Raw genomic sequence first — 23,147 nt, 5'->3', positions numbered from 1 at the left:
ACAGAACCCTGTAGCAGAAAAATCCTGCTTCTGTTTTCAGTAGGATTTTTAATTGGAATAATTGTTTTTCTCCAATGTGACTTGTAGTTTTACATTAACTTTTAAAAGGTAGTTTTGAAGATCTCCTTGATGTTCATTTTTCATTGTAAGGTAAGAGTAGAGACTGATAGCTACAAAATGACATTAGGAACCCTGCTGTTTGGCTGTTACGCCAAAGGACCACAGAATTGGTGTTACAAGAGATCTAATTTCCTCTGTAATAGTGGTCATGTAGTTACATTCATGAACAGTCTACAGTTCTATGAAAAATGCATTACAAGTTCTGTATCATCACAAGTCATGGAGGTGTGATGCAAGGTTTTTGTTTTTTACCTGATTTCTGTCTTGCTTAATAAATCTCCTGTCTCTGGTAATTTTCCCACAATGATAAAACTCACTCTAGTGGTCTTGTTTGATCTCAGTTGCCTTCCCTGTGTCTTCAAGGCATCACTTAGACCAACAGCTAGATTTTTTTTTTTAACTTGCACCAGCCTCAAAATATTTCCAGTTCTGTTGAAAAACGGTATTGTTGTTTCTCTTGGGTAGTCAGATGTTGTGTCAGTGCTGAGGAATTCCAGGAGGCTACCATGTAACTACGTGGGCAGAAATGTGGTAGCTGAATGTCAGTGTAGGTAAACATAGAGTTTTAAGCAGAAGTTTTTTAAGTAAAGAAAAAATTATGCTAAACCATGCTTGTGTGATGCTGAACTCACAGCTGAGGGTTGCAACTTGGAAAAGATACCTTGTGGTTGTCATCCACAGTCCTCCAGAATCCTTGTCTACAATATGGAGCAGCACCAGCCGAAAAAAAAAAAGCCAGAGAACCATGGGCAGTGTCTTTTGGCATCATCAGGAAAAGGTACTGAGGAGAAGAAAAGGGTGTCATCTTGTCAGTATTTAAAACATGATGCGCCCACTACATTTTGAGCACTGGGCACAGTTTTTGTGTCCACATTTTACGAAGGTACATTTAATACCTTTATTTTAGGGAAGGTACAGAGAAGGACAACCCCCAGTCCAAGGGGATGGTATTGCTGCCTTGTGTCATTTAAAAGGCTTGATTTAAAAGAGGAGAGGCTGATTAGGGTTTACAAAATGGTGAAGTTGACGGGTAAGGTGAATGCAGAACTCTTGTTGACAGAAACCCTGCAGTACCAGAATTACAGGACACTTGATGAAACTGGTTTGGAATCAGTTTAAGACAGATAAAAGAATTTGTTTACATAGCAGGTAGTGAATTTATGCAACTTGCAGCCAGAGGATGTTTTGAAAACAAGCTGTGTGGGCAAGCTCAAAACAGAGTTAGGAGAGTTCATGGTCAGCAGGTAGAGATGGGGGAGTCCACCTCAGAACATTGTTTATGGGTGCTCTCTAAATAGCACCTTTTCTGCCTTGTTGGAAACACATTCTGGACTAGATGAACCATTGGTCTGCCCCAGCTGGACATTTATCATATTCCTCATATTTTTGTCATTCACTCAAAACTGTTCTCATTCAGGGCAGGGTTAGATGGGAGGCATGAAGCTTCCCTGTCTTTCGTGTTCAGTAAGCTGCACCTCCAAGGTAGACTCCAGATCTACTTGCTTAAATTTGTCGGAACTGCAAGCTGAGATTGCTGTTGCTTCACAGAAAGCTGGAAAAAATTCCTTCTTTCCAGCCAGGAAAAAAAAAATAGTGGGAAGTCCATCTGAGAATGTGATTCATTTGGGTCACACTCAATTTTCCTTTCAGATTGCAAGGAGATGTTTGGGATAGTGCTCAGTTACCTGTGATAAGATTTTATTTAGACTTAGCTGCCTTCCGTTTGTGATGGTAAGCAGGTACACTGCTGTTGATGCAACAAGACTCCAAACATGCTTTTTATCACTTCATCAGTGTGACATACTCCTTGATGTTTGGTTTTGTCCCTGTTGCTTTGTCAAGTGCAAGTTTTTCATCCCTTGCCTCATCTCAAAGTTACCAGTGTTGCATATTGATGCAGATAAGGGCATGGACTTTGCTTGTGAGCAAGTTTAAAACCCACAGCTAAGAGGCATTGAATTATAATCTGAAGAATGTGATTAGTTCTTTTGTTAGAGTTTAGGATAGGATATTACACTATTTTCAAGTAAATGATTTTTTTTTTTAAATCCTCACAAAGTTGACTTCAGTATAGCAGCGACTTGTAGGGTGCTAACCCCTGGTAACTGGAAGACAGCCTAGTGCAGTTAGTGGTTTTCTTTGTTATATTTTTAGAACTAATTTGGGTGGAAATCATCTAAAAGACAGGTTAATGAAGAGAACTTGGAGGTTTTTAATAATTTTAAGACTGGAGACACTGCTAGGCTGAAAAACACCAGTTTGGACAAATGCTAAAAACAGCGTAATAAGAAAAATAGAAAAAATGGTGAGGGCTTTCCTTTCAGAAGTCGTGGGGTTTTGTTTTATTTTTAACTTCAGTTTCTTGCAACAGGGAAATAAATGTCTCCTTTTTAATGTAATGGTCTACAATGTATTTTATCCTGCAGGAAAACTTCATTAATGAAAAGAGCTAGAATATAGCTAAATCTGGACACAGTTGAGCTTCATCTTAGTCTAGTGCCAAGCTGCTCTAGAATCCATCACTAAGAAGGCTGTGCTAGCAGTAGTTATTATTCATGTGGAAAAATTAATCTGAATTTTTCTTGCTGGGACATGGTTGTCTTGGAGTAACACTGAGTATGAGCCCTGTGAGAGCTTGTCCTGCTTTCTTTCTGCCTTCCCTGCCACCTCTTTCTTGTTCCTGTTACTTTGCAGTAAAATTTGATAGCTTAGAGTGTAAATGAATTCTAAGTTCTGTGAAAGTCTTTCCTTGAAAGGGACCATAAATCTGACTTCTACTTCTCCGAATACAGAAAAATAGTGTGTTTTGGAAAGGAAGGAGAGATTGGGTTGGTTTATATTTTTCTTTTAAATGATGAACAGAGACAGGGTCCTGGTGAGGGCTGGCCAACCTCTGAGGATGATGTGGAGCCCACCTCACATGGCACAGAGAAATCTGCAGAGACCCACTTGGTCCTGAGCATTGCACACAAGTATATGTATGATATATATGTGTCAGTATCTTTTGGTCAAGAGGATCTGAAAATGTGTGTCTGAGTATGCCAAGAGCACATTTAATAAATGCAGCATAAAATGAGGTGCAAGATGCTGAGGTTCTCTCTGTGGCTGAGTGAAGCTGTAAACTGCACACCAGCTGTGGTGAATTTGGTGCTCTCTATCTGTTCAAGTGGTCTTGCAACTTCGAGTATAGGTTTTACTCTCCTGGGAGTGAATGCTTGCAGATAATGTTGCAGCCTGGTCATGACTGAAGGAAGAGAGCTGGAGCTCATAGTCTAGAAAACTGTAGCAACTTTGTTAAATTTCTCTGTTTCTGTGAAAGTTGGGTGTTTTTTCCAACTGTATTTCTAGAGCAGAAGCTGAAATCCAATCCAACTTCCTAACATACACGTATTCCTGTTGGCAGCTGGACTTGAAACTTTGCTTGGTTATTTAGCTTTGAGAGGCTGGCAAACACTGTTTAAAATACTCTTCTCTAATAATGAGGTAACTGACCGTAACATAGTATGTCAGAAAGGCTTCTTGGGCAGCTGCATCTTACAAGCAGCTAGAGGCAGAGGAGAGGCAGTAGAAAACATGCAGCTCCAAACCAGCTAGAAAGAAGGGAGACACATCTACCATCACCAGCTGCTGGGGCAGGCTACAGTGAGTTATGAACAGAAAAGATGCAGCTTGGCTGTATCAAATGCAGAAGGAGCCTGCTAGAAGGGGAGAGAACCATCTGTTAATCTGTCAAATAAGATGTATTCTGACTTCTGGCTAGCGTGGGGATGGCAGCCTATGTTGCACTTCAGGTTAGAATGGAGGAATTATTTAATAAAAATATGAAGTCCTGAAGGCTGCAAGCCTCTGTCTGCAGGCTGGATCCCTGCCCCCTCCTTGTTGCAGGGTACTGGTGCTGGAGAAAATCAAACATTGGGGGATTACCATGGCAGCCTTGCTAACCCAGCTGCCACAGTTAGAAGTGACCGAAGCCTGGTGACATACAGAGGTTACTGAAGATGCTATTTGCAGTCTTGCCATTGGTACTTTGCACAGCCAGGTTCTCATCCCTGAAGTTCTGTGGGCAGAAAATTCCTACTGTTACTCTTGGAAAAATATGTGAAGTATCCACATAATCTTTTCAGCCTCTCTGTTGTTCAAACAAGTCACAAGGTGCTTTGACGGGCATGGTTGTCCTTTCCTGGTTGTTCTGCATTAACGTATTTGTTATGAGAAGGCTGATGTCTTGTATAGTTTCAGAGTTAACTTTAACACCTCCTCAGAAGTTATCTCAAACTGAGATTTGTGGCTTTTATATTTAGCTCAAATTGTCTGCTGTAATTGACATTTAGACTAGTTACAGAAAGGTAACTAGCTCCCCATGAAATATGCTTGTATTTCATGTTACTTAAAAACATGCATCTATCTTTTTGTCATCTCAAAACCTGCTTTGCAGGGTAAGATTTATTGGCATCGCTCTCTAATTTACTTTCTTCATTCCCTTACTTGAGTAAGAACAAGATCAAGTTCCCTCTGCATCTTCTTACTTGGCTACACACTTGTCTTGACACACACAATCCCCTCTGCCCTCCCAGTGGTTCTCAGCTTGGCTTCTAACTTTAGTTTCACAGAATGAGCCAGCAGTGAAACTTGGAGGTGTTGGCTTTCATGGAAGCTCTGCTGCAAGAGGCACTCACAGCTGTGCTGCAGAGCCTGACGCTGTGCTGGTGTGGTGTGTTGACTCCATGTGGTCTTTCCCCCAACGTATCCTGTCTTCTAATTATAGAAGAAAGCCGTGTAATTACATAGGTGCTTGACTTGGACTTTTAAAGAAAAATCAAAATAACTGTATGGTCATGATGTTTTATATTGATAGTTGTTCTCAATGCCTTGTTAGGGCCTCTAGGTGACATGGAAAGAAAAATTAAGTTGAATTCCCTAAAAATATTCTGTGAATGGTGTGAAAAGAAAATACAGTGAAAGTCTCCGTCCCTCCCAGTGTTTTTGGTGGGTTTTTTTTACTTGCTGTTTGGTTGCCAGCTGATGTGCAGGGACATGCAGAAGAGCCAGCAGGCTGTTAGATAGGCTTTGAAATCTGAAGTAATTATAGCTGTTTCTCTGAAATGTTGCATTCAGTTTGTAAGCACACTTATGGATGGATCTTGGCAAATACAAGTAGGTGTATCATGGATGGAGGAGAGTCCTGGGAAGAACCCCTGCTCTGGACAGTAAAGATACATGGCTGTCAGGTACTTATCTGGTGTGAATCTTACTGGATGCTTTGTTTCTTTTTAGTGTGACTCAGAGCTCTGATGCAAATGTTTCATGTTTGTGTTAGCTAGAAAAATTGCAGCATGATGATCATCATGTTAGTGCCATATATGATACTCCTGTTTGTTCTTTATTATATTGTGCTAATATAAATATCTTGATCTCCATGAAACAGAACAAACAGCATCTTTGAATTTTTTATTAGAAAAACCCTTCCTGACATGATGATTCTGAACTATATTTGAAAACCCAGTGCTGTGCGTTTCTAATGTTAACGTAATTCTTTCTTTGGAAGAGCAATCTGCTTAGTTACACTCTGTTCATATGATCTCTGTTCAGTTGTAGTGTAGAAATAATTGCTAGTGCAAACCAGAACACAGGAGGTGCAGCAAGGTTTGTAAATGTCATGTGCTCCAGCTGCCCTGCAGTGGTTAGTGTGCCAGGGTATTTGCCAGCTACTGGAGTGCACACACAGGCACATGTGCACACACACCCCGGGTTAATTTGGGATTGTAGCCTGGGGCTCTGCTTGTAGTTTGAACCCAAGTATTTGTTCTTTCCAAAATAAAGGTGTCTGTGAAATGGTGGAAGATGAACATGAAGCAGAGGACTTCTTAGAGCTATTGTTCTGCACTGTAAATAGGATGTTTAGTAATAGCTTTTCAGAATTCTAATCAGTATTATTCCCAAATACAACAAAAACTAAGCAATCCGTTCCAATATTTTTTACTTTCTGCCACCCAACTGGTAAGTTTAAAAATGAAGTAGCTGCTGCCCAAGGAGCTGCATGTTGTGGAGCAGGGCAAACAGTTTTCCGAGCTGGAAAGGGGCCAAATCCACAGAAGGTGCAGAGGAGCTGGTGGGGCTGCTCTACTGTAACGTAATCTGAAGAACAGATAAATTTTTTCAAAGTCAAAGCAAGTAGTGAGTTCCCTTCTGGTACACCAGGGTTAGGCCAATTTATAAATGACTGCTGTTCTCATGTCGTAAGATGCAGGGGCTTGAAATTTATTTTTATGTGTGTAGACACTAGATTAATTTTTTGGTTTGTGTTAGTGTATGCTAACACTTTATTTGATCTTCACATAAACAATAACCACCAGCTGCAGAAAATAGTTTAAAACTATAGGAAGGCCAAATATTGCTTGTTGACATGGTTTAATTTTATTATTATGTATACCAGGGCTTCTTTTGAGCCTTTTTTTCTGATAAAGGTTAAAATAATGGAAAATGAAAGTCAAGTTATTTTTTCACAAGAGAACTGAGCCACTTTCAAAGCTATATTTTATTAAGTATTGAAAGTACTTAAAATCAAGACGACTTCTTAAAACTTTGTTTGCAGGTGAGCTGCCAACTCAATTAGTTGCTAGCAGTGGCTTATTTTGTAGAGGGGTAGCCAAGATATCATTTGGGAACTACAGGTAATTTGGGGGTACATGGGAAAGAAAATAATCAATTCATGTTGACCTCAGGTAGGTTTGCAAGCAGGCAGTTGGTATTTTTGTCTGAAATCCCAGCAGCAAGTTCTGCATGGATTCATATAAGAAAGTCTACAGACATACAGGCATACAGAAGATTTTGGCTGTGGGTTTGTAACCATGTCTCTTTTTCCTTTTGGGGAAACCTCATTCTTTCCCAACCTGGCTTCTTCTGGATATTGCTGTAGTGCTGGTTAGAGAATTGTTTGAATACTGTTTTGTGGCAGATGAAGGCAAAAGGTAGGCTAGCTCCAAAGTACTGAATGTGTTTTCAAACACTTTTGATAACAAAAAGACTGTCCCTTGACAGTTAACTGATTTTAGTGTTTCTGTTTTATCTCTCCAAAGGTTAGCCTTTAACTGCTTCAGAACAAGTGTAATGAGAGCTTTGAAAGCTTCTGTATAATCAATTTTGAGTGCATTATTTTCTAAGGACTTGATAAATCTGTGCACATAATTTTTACTGGTAGTTGCTACTGACATGGAAGGTGTCACGTACTGTAGACATTTGAAGGAAATGCTGAAACTGATCTTGTTTTATGCTAACCTGCATCAACAAAGTAAGAGTGCTTGGGTATGTTGTTGTGTGGATTTTGATATACTTAAAAGTAACCATCTCTGTTGTGTGTTGGGGAGTGAGGGGGAGAGAGAGGAAAATGTTTTGTGGGAAATTAAGGCAAAAGATGGGCTAGCTCACATAAAAAGATGCTTGTAAATGGTGGCAGTGTCAAGGTTGCTTGGGTGGTGGTATGGGCAGCTGGTGCAGGTGAGTGAAGCATACATCTTTCTCCCGGCTGCCTGACAACAATAACTTCCCAGTTGCTGGGCCCTTTGAAGTACCTTGTCTGCTCAGACTGCAGTTTAACTTGTATAATATTACAGGAAACGCAGTTTCTTAAAACTACTGTTACTGTTTTGTCCTTCCTGCAGGCTCAATGTGTTTTGATTTGTGTGGAGAATATTTTAAACAGTGCATGCTTTAGAAATGCAAACAATGGAAAGGGAAAATGCAGTTGTTTTCTATTACTATTAAATATTGTGCTCATCTCTGGTTTCTGAGTAATGGGTACTTATTTACATATTAAAGAACATGGATTATAATTTTATAAACATATTCTTTATAGCTGCATATTGGTTTCCTAAATAATGAGTGCTACTGGCTTATAGAAATACCTGTAGTAAGATAGTCATTGAAGTCTAAAGCAGCAGCTGGTGTACAAGGGTGGGAGCAAGAGGAGTCTGTGCTGTAGGGACTGCCCTTCCCTTAGCTCTAATCTGTTTGTTACCACTAGTGACTTTTGTGTACTAAATTTAGGATTTGTTGTAAATGAAGATTGCAACATTGTTTTCCTGTAACGACATCTGATTTGTAAACCCTTGAATGAAGGGAAAAGTTGTCTTTAAACCTCTTAAAGCAGATGTCAGTAGACATCTGTGTTCTTCCCTGACTTAATCACTACATCTAAATTGCAACTGTGGGATGTTTCCAGAACCGTGTTCTCCTTTCTTTTATTTCCAGTAGTTTTATGATATCACTTTGAATGAAGCATAGTTTTGTGTAGTGAAGTGGCTTAATATTTTCTATATTTCATATGCATCCCATGACTGAAGTGGCTAATTCAACATTTAAAGTGTACGGCTTTGAAATCTTGCACATCTGAATATATTTTTACTTTTTGTTATCGTGGGACTGCTCTCACTGGAAGAACAGTGCAGAATAAATTGGTTGCTTATTCCTCTGGAATGTTTAAGCTGAGAAATAATACGGCAGCAGCAAGGAGGCATCTGAGCACAGAAAAGGAAATAGAGTATGAAAGCACGTGTGGACATATTCTTAAGCCCAGCTGGAAGACATTTGATAAATAAAAATGGCAAAAGAGGGGGCTTTTTTAAAAAAAAAAAAATAATAAAAAGCTCTGTTTACAGTTATGAAAAGATTATGCTAGCAAAAGTCTGATTGTCTAAGATAACTATAAAATAATAACTGGTGTGCCCTACAAGGATAAGTGTATTTTAGCTAAGTTGCTTATTCTTTTGGAAATAGATATTACAAGAAGATTTTCACTTAAAAAGTTACGTGAATGTCTGTATTGTCTATATTTTGGATGGTAAAATAGCAGAACATCTAATTTTCTCATATGTTTGACAACATTCAGTGCTTAAGGCTGGATTTCCCCATGCTTGTTACCAACCCCCTCCATTCGAAATTCATTGGAAAGCTTTATCTGAAAGAATTTAACCATCCTCAGTAAGGTGAGAACAGTATTCCTTTTCCATCCCTTCCAACCAATACCTTGCAAGCTCTGATGTTTTGAAGTGACCTCGAAGTTTGGAAGGAAGTAATGGCTACTTCACAGGTTTGTATTTGTTTGAAAGCCATGCTTTTTTGTGTCAGTACTTTTAAGTAACTGAAAACTGCCAGGTTGCATTTACATTAGAACTTGCTACACCTTTCAGTTATTTCTAGAAGCTGTGGCTCCCACTGACCCTGATGCATCTTTTCATAACAACTAAGACTCTTGGGTAAAAGAGAATCACAGAAAAAGAGGAAAGTTTGAAAGGTTTTACCTCACTGAAATACCAGGACTGACTTGTACAGAGAAAAGGTTAATGTGTTTGTATTTCATCATGTTGTCTCTATAGAACAAGATGCCTACAGATGCTGCAGAATCTCTGACTTCTAGTTGTCATGAATCTTCATTAATATTAAACATTGCATTAAGCATTATCCATAGGTGGTGACTAGAAATGAAATTAAGTTTGAAAAGTTGAAACACATGTCCTTAGAGAGATGAATAAGCCATTATTAAGACTTGGGAAAATGTAATAGAAAACAATCATTAAAATAAGTATTCTCTGTTTTTCCCTTTTCCCCCTTCTAAGATGATTCTTATTTTTAAGAGTCCTCAGAATTTGCACTGGGAATCATAAATTGTCTGGCAGTATGGAGGTAGAGGGTTGGTGTGGGTGTTTTATTTTTTAACTGAGGGAACTGTCCTGGTTTTGGAGTTTTTTCTTTTTCCAGTAATGTCATTGAACTGTTGCTTGTCACAACCACTGATATTTTAAAATTTTTTAAAATTATTATTTTGTTTCCTTCTGCTTTTCAAGGTGTTGTGTCCTATCTTGGGCATATGCTTTATCTGTACTTGCTCCTTGAAGTATAATGGAGGCTTCTGTTTTGGAAGTTACAGATACAAGGCTGAATGGAACATTACCCTCCTTGTTTGACCTCCCACATGTGATACACAAGCCATTAAATCTCATGTAATATTAAAGAATTTAATACATTCTTTGCATAACATAACAGTAGTACTGACAAAACACTGCTCCAAGCAAAATAGCTTATACAAACACGTAATCCATGAGCAGTGGAATTAATGAGGCTGTGTTTCCTCTAGATGTGTCTTGCCTGTAGTAACTGGCCCTCTTGTGCCCGTGGTACATGCTCTGGTGCTTCCCATGGCCGTCTCTGGCAGATGGTGCTGGGGCTGTTGAGCAGGTGGGTGTGGAGCCGTGGTGGGTGCTGGCCACCCTCTGCTCTCTGCCCAGCACAGGAGTTAAAACTCAAGAAAGTCTTTACTTAGCCATGAATTTTTACAAGATACACAGCAGCTTACTGTACCTGAAACTTTGTCTTCACCGAAGTTAAACTGAATTTTGCATCCTGATTAGAAGCTCTGCTTCTTTTCTACCAATTAGAAAACTAGAAAACCAGACCAAAGAAATCAGCACATGCTGAAGTTTGTGTGGCACAACATATTTTGTCTTCTTGGTGACTCTGTTACTTGTGCTGTCCATACCCTCCTTTCCTCCTGTGTCACTTCACTGTCTTTGGGTTTTGTGCTGACTATTTCTGACTGGCATATGTTTAGCTGCCAGTTGGCCAATCCACTCTGAAGGAAAAGAAAATATTTCTGTGCCTAGAATAGTTATTTTTGGGGTATTTTAGTCAATGGCTTTTTCATGGTATGGCTGAACTACAACATGGACTTCAGTAGTGGGGTACACAGTTGTTAGAAGACCTGATGGTAAAAGGAAGCACAAGGTAGCATCAGTAATTTGTCTTGGGGACCTTCACCTCTGTATGCAAAAATGCAGCCATTTTCCTAATTCTGCTGGCTTCTCCTTGGAGCACATTTTACTTTTTTAACTACTAAATGCCAGAAGTATGCCTAGGTTTGGACATCAAGGAAATATGCTCTGTCATAACACTGATTTAAAGTACTATGTCAGTAAGATTAGCAGCTTCAATAACTAGTCAAACCATTTCTAAAACTGTTATTGGTGCTTAACTAGTGTACTATTAAACTTCTTCATGCTTCAGCAAGAGACCTTGTTCTGTGTAATGTCTGTTTTGAGTAACTTTTTGTAGCATCAATTACTTTTATAATCACTGAGATTATCAGCAGTCCAATGTAGTTAAAAATTCCTCTCTTAAGGAGACTGGGTGGCCAGTGGTACAAATTCATGTCATGGGTTATGAGAACATGGAGAATTTTCCATTTTATGACATATATAGTAGAGACATACAGTGTAATAAGGCTGAATTTTTATATATTTATCAAGATTAATGTTTAGCGAATACTTTCAATCATTGATAAACCAAGACATCTTAATGAGATGTGATATAATATAGAGATCCTTTTATGTGCATGCTAAGCCTTTAATCTGAATTACTATATGCTTTTAATTTTCAATTGACTTACACTAATAGCTTCTAAAGGGTTATCTTTAATACTAGATTGGGTAAGTGATGGAAGATGCTTGTGTCACAGTAAAAGAGTATCTGTCATCTAGTGAGATTCTTAATGATACTGATACAAACAACTTTCTTTATATGGGAAAATTTTCCACTTTGTGTGTTTTTTTTTAAAAGAACTTAAGAACTATTGAACTAAAATGTCTGACTACAAATTCTGATACAAGAAACTTTTACCTACTTTGACTTTTGTGTGTGTAATCGTGCAGTTTCATAATGCTAAGTTGGTGTTAACATTATATCAGATAATGTGACTGTTAATTAGTTTCCCATTTGAAATCATTGCAACTGAACAAGTGAAGATTAGTCTGTCTTAAGTTGTTAGTAACTTTAAAAAAAAAAACATTGGCAGTCAGACATTTAGTATTTCACTGAATGAAAATCTAAAGAAATAGCAGTAAACAAGTTAGTTTTCCTGATTGGTCGTTATAACTTGCATTTAATTCACAACTGTATCCAACCCAGGCTTCCTCCTCCCCAAGAGCCTGCCGGGTGCTGCTTCCTCTGTCCAAATGCTTCAACTTGAGATAACTCCATTGTTTGCAAACAGAATTACATTTCCTTTGTGCCCTTTCATCACCCTAGACTTACTATATTCTTGTTACTATGGTTTCTGGAACTAAACTGGATGACTTTTGTTTTGAAAACCATATCTATATCTATATATATAAAAGTATTTCAGTGTTAAAATGGCACAATGAATAGCCATGAACTACCTCAGAGCTTGTTAAAGTGCTCGGCATTGCTTTTGAGGTTAATCCCATTGCAGTCCAGAGTATCTTGATTGCTAAATCAGTGGGAGTAGAAGGGTAGAGCTCTTGCTCTAAGCCATATTTTGTCTATAAGCCTTATTTTCTGATGTTGGAATATTGTTTATTTTTCCAGCTAAAAATTATATTTCCCTGTATAGTTTACTGAATTTTAGAAATATATTTTAATGTGGAATAATGCTTGGCAACGTGTACTGTCACAAAATTCTCAAATGTTGATTAGCTCAAGCATTGTTACTTTTGCCCCCACTCTCACGGGTATACATTCTTGTAATTTAAGACCTTGTAGTAAGTAAGCAGCATTTCCCTCATATAACATATTCCTCCTCAGTTTGTAGGCAGTGTTCAGGGAATGAAGCATTTTTTCAGTTCTTTTTATTCTTGTCAATGTATGTTTGGCCCAGTGTTTTTTTTATAGCACCTTGTCCACATGCTGCCCCGCATCTGTTGTCATGTGGGCACTGTCAAGACACTTGCCATCCTGCTGCCTGGCCTCTGGCACAGTCTGAACTCTTCGGTCAGGTAGCAGTTCTCATCTCACAGTCAAGATGCTGACATACAGGAAGATCAAGGCACAAACCCAGTTCCCTAGACTTTATAGTGGGTGTGTGTGTTTGAGACAGCATGACTTCTTCCTCTGCATGAGAAAATTTCATGTAGAAAATACGTGGGGTAGATGTTTTATCTGTTTTATGTGAGACCAAGACAAAGTAACTTGAGTAAAACTATAGCAAATCAAACCAAGAAGCAGAATTAAATTTTGGGTCTTTCTGTGTCCGGTTGTGTGCTTGTCTACCTCAGCACTTAATTGTTGAAGAGCTTTTGAGGGTGGCTGATGCTTTGCATTTCAGTTTTCAGCTCAAGTATCAAAGGATTCTGAGCATCGGGCTTGAAGTGCTGGGAAGAGGAACATGCTAAATAACTCCACCTGGAGAAGTTTTGCAATATGTGGCAGAGAGAAAGTAAAAAGATAAGGTAAAATGAGTGCAAATTACTAGAAATTAGAGATAGCATATGTGGAGGTACAATAAAATACTTTCTTGCTGAAACAGATTTGTCAGATTTATTATCTTCTTGGTCTACAAAGGAGAAAAGAATGAGTAAAAGCAGCTAATGGATTTCATTTGATATCAGATGATGGTAGTATCTTGGTGAAAAGCTGTATTTGTGGTTTACTAATTGTTTTCTAATCCAGCTTCAAGTTGTAACAAACATCAGTGTTGCTTTTTGCCTTTTACCAAAGGTCTTCTCCTTCGCTTCCTTGAAGCACTATCTCATTTATTTTCATCTATTAATTCTACTGTATGGTGCAGTTCCTGTATCAAGGCATAGCAAACAATGGCAAAATAATGGTTTGCTTCTACCTTGGCTTTCCAAACTTCTCATTACAATTTTGTCAACTGTATGACATTTTGTTTGTTCTTATCCCTTCCTCTGTTACCTTGGTGTGTTTTTCAGAATGTGTTTTCCAGCATCTCTTTATTATCCTTATTTGATACTTAGTGCCCTGTTGTTGAGAATTGAGGAAGTGTTTAATCCAAAATCACTGCAGAACTTCCTTCCCATGCTGCTGCCAGAAGTGCAGACTGGCTACTTGATTTGTGCTGGCAACATTTCGAAGGGAGGGTCAGCTGGCCAGGTTATCCCCCTGCGGGCCTTCTGTATGTCTTCCTTTTAAATGCCATTTTTCTTCTGTCTATTCTACTTTTTCCCCTTAACTTGTCCATTGGGAGGAAAGTGGCTCCAGCTAAGCTGAATGGTGTGAATCCTTCCTTTACGTTGGAACTGTTAAAATTTAACATATATCATGAGAATAGTTTCAAAGTAGTTAAGATTATCTGTGTAGGGTTTTTTTACAAGTTGTCAGAGAAAATAAATCTGGCACAAAATGAGCATTATGAAGTTGGGTCAGAAAAACATGAGAGGAAGTGGCAAAGTTTGGCTGCAAGAACAAGGAGCCAGACCACAGTGCCAGAAAGGCACATGAAATACAAATTCACAGAAGGATAAGGAAAACTAAAATTCAGCTGCCGAGATCTATTCTGATTAAGTGGTAGCTATGTTGGGTGTTTTGTGCTGCTGAGCTCTGCTGCTGATGTAATTTAGTTGATATAATGTGAGCACAGCTTCAGTGCACTCAAGTTTGGTCAAATTTAATTGTGTATGTTTAAATTGGTAACAAGCTGAGGGTGTGGGAGTGCATCTAAAGGCACACGGTCACCTGCTTCCCCACAGGGAGAGCAGTTGTAATGATTTCCAGCACTGGTGAGTTTTGCTGAATTCCAAACTACCATAAAAAAAAAGTGCTAAGAAAACTCCTTAAAGAAACAAATTGCATAATTAAGTTGTTTCTGGATTCCCTTTATTAATATGATATATGTATGGTTATATGGTTGATAAATATAAATAATGAGCAGTGTTTTACTCTTTGAAAGATACAGCCAAACAGCATGCACTTCACCATTGCATTCTTGAACTGGGAGTGGGTTATTAGGTCAACAGGGGAAGCGTGAATGTCCCAGATTCTTCAGGGTTAGACTTGAAAAACAGCACAAATTCCAAAATAATGAATGACCCTTGTTGTTGAATTTGAAAGTTTCTTTGAATCTTAAAAACAGAAGCAATGTTATCCTGTGAAGGCTGAAGCTGTATTAGTTAGATGATACGTGTTTAGATTTTTATATCCCTTTTCATTATTGCACTCTCAGGGAAAAGACCCTGGGCCAGCAGTGGCTTTTCTGTGGGACATCAAACACAAACAATGCTGCCAAGAGTATTAGAGAAGCATTATAAGAAGAATTGGGATGAACTTGGGAGTAGTGCTCTTGTGAGATCCTGTATTCCCTGGCTTCATAGTAACATTATTTTCAGTCCTAAAAGAAGGCAACTTATTTTCATGTAAGCTGGACTCAACCTTTAACTGATTACTCATCTGGACTATTAGTAAAGGAAGGGGGAAAGATCCAGACCTTCAGTCCCTACTAAACTGGAAGAAGCAAACATGAGAATCCCACCTCTAATGTGGCACTTTTTAAAAAGAGATAATCTTCTGGTATTTTGCATTTCATAAAAAGAAACTGCTTGAGCTGCATTTTATGTGTTTTTTTTTCTAACTTCCAGCTGTTGGACAGTTGTTTTGCTTTATCATTTAGCAGTGTCACTGCAAGAAAAGTTGTAGGATTTCTTAACAAAACAAACTACTGAATTTAAGCTCGCTCTCTCTAGACTTAGTCATATCTTGTTTCTTCTAGTCTTCAAGGAAAAAGAAAACTCAGTAACTTTTAATGCAAATTTAAACATGTGAAATATTTAATCAGAATTCAGTACTTGGTCAAGTCTGGTTCAAACCGCTAACTTCTGCAGATGTGTAACAGAGCAGGAGATCCCTTGCATATTTTTTTTCTCCATACAAACTTGATTAATTCCATTTTTTAGTACTTTTATATGCCAGAGCAGAGAGCTGGCTTGGTTCCTCTTTACAGGTGCAGATCCGATCTGCCCCCCAGCAGCACTGCTCTGCTATGCTGGCTGCTTGGGGCAAGCAGTCCTTGACCTCCTGTCTGTGGCTGCAGCCTTTCTCGCTGACCTCAGCGGTGGGTTTAGTTCTGTCTTGAGTTTAAATCAGGTTGACACGCTGTGAAGTTGAAATCAAACATTTGAATTCTTTGCTGGGCAGAAGCTTGTCCAAAGAATGTGCGTGATTCAGTTTTTGTTTTTCCACTGTACTTACACCCCAGGAAATGAGTTCTTAAGTGTGAGAACCTGTTTCTGCTCATTTTAAGTCTCTCAGTTCTTTTTTTCCCACCCTCACTTTCTGGGGAAAAGAGGATCTTCCTCTGTGACGAGGATGACTTCTTTTCAGTGCTCTAAGTGAAGGGTGTGAATTTTGTCTGAACTCATAGCAGGAAGACTGTAACATGTACTACTGGTCCTTAGGTTCCTCCATCAGTGAATGATTATGCATATAAAGAAGAAATAGGGAATGAAAACACCGAATACAGTTATTCAGCCTGATAGGAAAGGATTTGGTGAAACCAAATAATAATTCCCCACTTAGGATATTCACAAGAAAGCTGAAATAGGCATTGTTGGGTACAAAGAAGAAAAGCTTATCTAGGCTTATTAAATGTAGATTATAGCCTGTCAAGTTAAATAGCAATGTTGTAATTACTTTGTTTAGTTCTATTTTGAATTTCTTTTGTTAGTACTCAGGCTGCAATTAACATACTAGAGGAACCATTATTTCTTCTTGCATGACTTTACTCTTTCAACCGTGCTTGTGAGATTGGGGAAACTGTAATGTCTTTTCATCTCTTTGAAAAGAAGTTATTTGAGCTAGTTTAAATTTTGGTTGATGTTTTTATTTTATCCAAATTTATTTCCCGTATCTGTGAGCATGTTTGTAATGCCAAGAAAAATGTAAACAGACACTGCTTATGATCACACAAACTCATGTGGATAAATTCAGCTTTTAAGTAGGTGTGCACCGTTTCATTATAATTAGGTGATGATTCGTGCAGATGTCACAAAGACAAGAGTTGTGAGCTTTTCAGGACTATTTAGTGTGTTTACTTTGTGTCAGATTTCTAAAGACATTTGATTATACCTGCCCAGACAAAGAAAGGGTGCCCAGTCGGCATGCAGCCCTCGACTTGTGAGCACTGAGTCCCCTGGTGTATTTTCATAATGGCTGTTTTTTATTTTGAGCTTTTGTTCTTGAGCTTTTCCCTTTTTACTAGATTGGCGTGTTTGTTATGCAGTAAATCGCTGTTTAATCTACACAGAATAGGATACTCCATGTGATCCTGAAGTAAACAATAAATTAATTTAGTTTTTTAAAACCTTTTATTTATAAATAGTAACTTTTACAGGGTGTTTTAAACCAGTCCTTGTTTGTTCATTGTTTCAGATGAGATGCTGTTGGGACAGGTAAATTTTTGGAGAATATATTTGGTTTAGCAAGTTTGGTGGCAGAGCTGGGAAAATTACCCTCTTTCAGTAGATATGGAAAAATCTGCATTTTCTACAGTCAGGAGTCATCTTTTCATTGAGCTGGCTCTGTTACCTGTAGAGTTGTTTCCTAAGCGGATGTCCAGCCCACACTGGAAAGCTGCTAGTGTACTTAGCAGGTCTGATATTTGGGAGCTGCATTTTGCTCTGGCGTATTGATCAGTGATAAAGCAGTTGCATTTATTTGCTGAAATTATCGTGTTGCTTCAGCAGGAACTCTGCAGTATTTTACTTGTTTTGAAATGAAATGACCCTTTTTGGAAGGGAATTTCTCTTGGTGTTTTAGGGACAAGACACATTTATTGACCCTTAATAGCAAGGAGAGATTTAAGTTGGCTACTGAAAGCCCTTTTTTACTTGAAGATTGCTTGAGTTTTCATGTTTTTTCTTTTGATGTATTTGTTCCTCCTTGGTTTATTTTTGAAGATCATGGTTTGTAATGAATGAGTAAGGATTACACTCTAAGTGTGTTTTAACCACACATGTATTTTATGTGTGAAAATTCTATTAACTTCAAGAAAGATGTATTATTAAATTGTCTAGACGCTCTGCTATCAGAGTTCAAATTTTAAGGACTTCTCCAGCTCCCCAATAATGGAAATAAAATGACGTACTAACTTATTTTTAGTTACTGGATTTAAGAATGGCACTGTAATAGGAATTACAGCTAGCTGTGTCATATCCAGCCTGGACTAATAGATTTGAGAAGAATGAATTGCCAGCTGGAGAGTACATGAGTGTTATCTGCGTGTGTGTTGTAACAGATGTTGAGCAGAGACGACTTGTCAAAGGTACCTTGTAGTAACTTCTAAAGATGCTTGTTTGTTTCAGTACGTTTTTCTTGCATCACTAATTTTTTCCATAAAGCCAACCACAAACTGCGTTATTGGGGGCTCCAGCTGAAATTTGTGGTGAATGGGAAATAGATTAAACACAGGTTTTCCTTTTTCTCTGGTTGCCAAGAGTGATGTCAGTAGTTTTAATGATCCTTACCTCAGCTCGCTGCAGTCCTAGCACTCCCTACTCAAACCCTTGTCTTCGGCACTGTTTTTATGTTGTTAAGGAAGTGCTGGTGGCTGTTGATAAGAAATAATGAAGTATCCAGCTGATGACTTTGATTCCAAATAAGGTACTTCCGCCTTGAAACATACTGTAATAGTTCTCTGAGGAGAGAGGAGACTCAGATTTTGTCATAGCTTGAAGAAATGTTCTTTTAAGTCCAGCTAAGAGTATTCGTATGCCAAAAATAAGGATGGGGCTTTTGGCTATAAGTTATGCACAAACAAGAATTCCCTGGATCCAAGGCTTTATAGGTTGACTGAACTTCCAGTCACCTTGGAGGAGCAGCTTTGCTCTCTGAATGGCTGGGTTTTTTTGCATCTGTGTGCATTCAGACAGAACAGGCACCACTATAGCACAGGTTGTCATTCTCAGTTACACAGCTTTTGTTGTGTGGAAAGAGATTTGTCAGAGGAATTGGGGATATGAAAACAAATAACTAATCAGTGATTTCAGTCTGTAGCAAAGATTCTAAGTGTTTTTTCCTTCACAAAATTAGAAGGGAACAAAAGCTGCCAGATACATTTTTGTCAAAGGGTGACAGATTTTAGTGTTGTACTGTTGAAGATCCTGGAGGTGTAATTACATGCTTGAAACTGCTCTGTGCCCCTGTGTCCTGTCATACCTGCAGCTGAAGTTTTTATGAAATGCAGATTGTACCAGTTAATGTCCTTACGTGATCTTGACTCTTCATCCTAAATCTCAAATTCTTGGATATTTCAGCCTGCTTTGTTTTTTCCCCTCTTTTTACATGTGTCCAGGACTTTAATATGTGAGCATCTGGTTTTCTATAACTGTCGGTTTCCTAAGTATTATTTTTGTAGTGAATTCCTCTTGCAAGTGTTTTGTTTTTCAAATAGCATTGGTTATTCTCTCTCTTCCTTTGCTCTTCTGATTTCTGAATTCAGAAATGCTAGTAGTAGTTGTGATGACTTCTTGGTCATATTGGTTGAACTGTTGAGGAACTGGATTGGAGAAGCTGTTGTGTTCAGTTTGTGAGGTATTTGAGTTTAGATGACCTGAATAGTAGTGAAGAGGCACAATACTTGGCCCTGATACTGCACATTATTATTTATGTACTTAAAATATGTTATCAGAATGAGGTTTAGTGATGTGGAAAAGCTTTTAGTTGCTTTCCTTCTACCTGCCCTGTATATGGAGGGCAAGTTGGGCCCTGCTGGTGGGCACCCAACTGTTCCTCTGGGCCTGCTGGGTGGGCCCCGTGTGTGAAACTCCCACCCCGGGTATGCAGCACGCAAGTCACGCACACTTTGCTTCACCATTTAAATGAAGCCATTTCTCCTTTGTTCATCTTTATTAATAAAGTATGGCATTACCAGCTAATTTTAGGTCCAACATAGTTGAAAGCTGCAAAGCTATGTGAAGCTGTATATAGATATTTGGGCAGGAACATTCCAGTACATTGCAATGTAAGTGCAGAAGAAAGTTGAAAGTAAATAAGAGATCTGTGAGATAATTCTCCAGGGAGTTTTCACAGCATACCACACATCATTTGCAGGGATAGGCTTTCCTTTCACTTGAAGGACCACACAAAGTAAATTCTGTTTCTTGGGCAATTACAAAATACAGGACAGGAGGTCTTTTTAGTTTTTTTACTTGAACATGTCTATGGGAAGTCTTTATTTGTACTGAGAAAAATGCACTGTTTACCTATCTTTTCAGGAGCACAGTTAATATAGAATATAGAAATAGACACACTTTTATGTAAAAATCTTAAGTCTTGCTTCAACAGATTTTAGGCTAAACTGAAAAGTAAATGGATGTTAGTTCTCTAACCCCAGCCAAAATAGAAATAGTATTTGTGTCACTGGTGCCTTGTTCAGTCCCCAGGGGCTCTGGCTGCATGTGACTGCAGTGTGAGGAGAGAAGGATGGGGTTGTGGTCTGCAGGGGCCTGGGGTACAGCAGGGAGGTACCTCATGGTGCCCCGATGTATGACCTCAACCCTGTGTCCCCCAGCAGGGGCACGGTAGCCACAGGATTGCCACCAGGACACGGGGCAGATGGGCACAACCGCGCCCCATGGTGTGAAACCTCCCTGGTCGTTGGAGCCCTTGTCATGGGCTGCCTGAGTAAAATGAGCAGAAACATAAAGCTGAGAGGAATTTTTGTCATTGGAGACATTTGCACGAAGTGCTGGATCAGGGAGGCCAGAGCTAAGAGATGTAGACAGAGTGGAGGGACAGGGTCAAAGGCAGTTTGTGACACGCATTCCCCAGTAAACCTGTGCATTAGAAGGATTGCAGGACCTTGTTATTCACCAAGTTGTCTCAGAGGGAAGCAGAATGTAGATAAATTTATGGACTTTTACAGGATTTTCTGGATATAATTTCTTTTTTCTTGTGTAAGTCGGTAGGGAATGGTGATGCTGCACCCCTAATGCTCCATTCCTTGGTCATCCTTCCCATGCAAACCGTGGCATTTGCATGGCCAGGAAGCCCTACAGAGGCCTGGTAGCTAAGGAATCATTCTTATAGTGAGTGAAAATGACAACAGCAGGCTCATGGTCTGAGCTTTTCTTTCTCTTGTCGCAGGAGCTTGTCAGAGTTAATCAGTATGGACACTTAAATTGTTTCTGCTTAGGTGAATCTCTTGCAAGTTTTAAATGTATTTCTGACTGCTTTGAATTTTATTGCCAACATCTGTTTTAAATGCTTTTGGGATTCAGATGCTTGAGTACAGTTCAACTGTGTATGCCATAATTTTTCAAGGTGTTAACATTTTCAGTTTGCATGATCACTCTCTTAAAGGAAAAAAAAGGAGGGGGAGGGAAGTAATTACAGAAAAGCTTTTAAAGTGCCCATGATGCTAATTTTCTTTCTCTTTCAATTTCAGAATGATGACCTATACAACCTCAGCAAATCCTTCTTTTAACTCATGGGTATCAAGACTATAAATGTTTCATGCTATCACAACTAGGACCTCACCTCCTCCTCCTCCTCTTCCTCTGTAAATGGGTACGATGCATCCAGTTCAGTTTGTTTACTTTACACAAACCTCAGGAGTTAGTTGACTGAGCTGCACATCCTGTGTTGTGCCAAGCAGAAGCACTGTGACACCTGGACAATGAGTCTCTCTTACTTCATCCTCTACCATAAGGACTTAGCTGGCCACAATGAACTGATGTGCCCACCACTATGACATGGTGAGAATGGGTATTTTACTAGCACATTTACACAACTTCATTTGCTGCTGAAAACCTTATGACAAATCATCATTGTAAATTATTACATACAAAACTTAATGTTGGTTGAAGAGTATTAAATATTTAACATAGGTTTTGATTTATACATGTACTTTTTTAATTAAAATGTAACTTTTCCTACAGCACATCTTTTTTGATGTGGAACTGAGGTATACTATATTCTGTTGTAAACAGAGTGGGAAACCTGCTTAAAACGAGGCTTCTAAGAATAGAGTAGGGTACTATTCTTGTTTTAAGATTGTAATTCAGAAAATAATATAATGAGTCATTGGTCCCTGGGCCTTGATTGTACAGTCATATTTACTGATACTATCAGTTGTAAGATAACCCTGATGTTGAGTTCTTTCCAAAAGAAAAATAATTTTGTACTCCTTGTAAAATAATAGCCTGTATTAACTACAATGAAGACAAACATTACTGTACATGTTATTTACAAATGTCAACTTGAATTCATCAGTTGCACAGGAACTGAAAAAAAAATCAGAAAAAATAAATCTGTCTTCCATTGTATATATTGTAAAGAAAAAAAAAACCAACCAACAGAAAACCACAAAATGAAAACAAAAAAGGGTTAACTTTTCAAATTGACTCTTTCCCTGGAATGAAAAATGTGGGTGTTTGTAAATTCTGGAAATCTCTTTCTATATGTAATAAACTAGATACTGTTTTATCTGCTGTAGTGTTTTTTGGGGTTTTTTGTTTTCCTGGTAAGTTGTCACAAATATCTCCAGTTGTCCCACCAGGTTTCTTTGATGTTTCCATTGTGTGTAATTGAGAATGGCTGTGGATCACCATAGCTTAAGAATAAAGTCAAGTGTAATTAGGTGTAGTAGGGAGTATGCTTCCTTGAATTACTTCATGACAGCTTTTGTTTCAGTTTTCTGGAGAATCTTCAGGATACAGACCTAAGTTGGTGGAAGAGTTCACAGCAGGTGAAATCACTGGAAGCCATAGCAACACTTCAGTATAATATTTAAAAAGAACAACCCAGAGGGTTGTCTGGAAAGAAGAGGAAGGACGAGGAAGAATTCTTCTGCGACTCTTCTGTGCTCCACTCTGGTTCTATGCAGATAGAAATTGCTTTGTACATAGTATTTGCAGAGCCTGAAGGTCATGGATTTCCAAGTAAAATGTTGCTGAAGTGATAATTGAAGTTGAAGCCGTGTCAGGCCCCTGTTGGTCCCCCCTCCTGCTTCTGCAAAAGCAACTCCATGGACCAGTGCACATTCAACAGGATTCTTATTATCAGGAAAAGGCAGGCACTCAGAGCATCAGCTCATCCTGCATGAAGGCTGTCAGAAGGGGTTTCTTTCCCCTGAGTTGTTTATCATGTCTGGGATTAAACTGTGGCTAATGCAGTGTCCTCTTCTGACTGCAGTACAGGTGAAGGAGCCATTGCACCTCTGCTTTTGCTGGACCCTTACCATTCCCTTAGATCTGTTGGTGTTATTGCACGTGTATAACCACTTTAAC

At 38.7% G+C, this 23,147-nt stretch overlaps 1 protein-coding gene across 1 annotated transcript in view; it reads left to right on the top strand.

The window, feature by feature from the left end:
- IRS1 (insulin receptor substrate 1) overlaps positions 1 to 22,503 on the top strand; it is a 50,362-nt gene extending 27,859 nt beyond the window's left edge. The window contains exon 2 of the mRNA XM_051626478.1: positions 21,305 to 22,503. The gene's annotated coding sequence lies outside the window, so the exon portion shown is untranslated. The remainder of the gene's footprint in view (positions 1 to 21,304) is intronic.
- Positions 22,504 to 23,147: the final 644 nt, after the last annotated feature.

This window comes from Apus apus, chromosome 8 (assembly GCF_020740795.1).
Source record: "Apus apus isolate bApuApu2 chromosome 8, bApuApu2.pri.cur, whole genome shotgun sequence".
Taxonomy (NCBI): domain Eukaryota; kingdom Metazoa; phylum Chordata; class Aves; order Apodiformes; family Apodidae; genus Apus; species Apus apus.
This window is presented reverse-complemented; position numbering and strand designations above follow the sequence as displayed.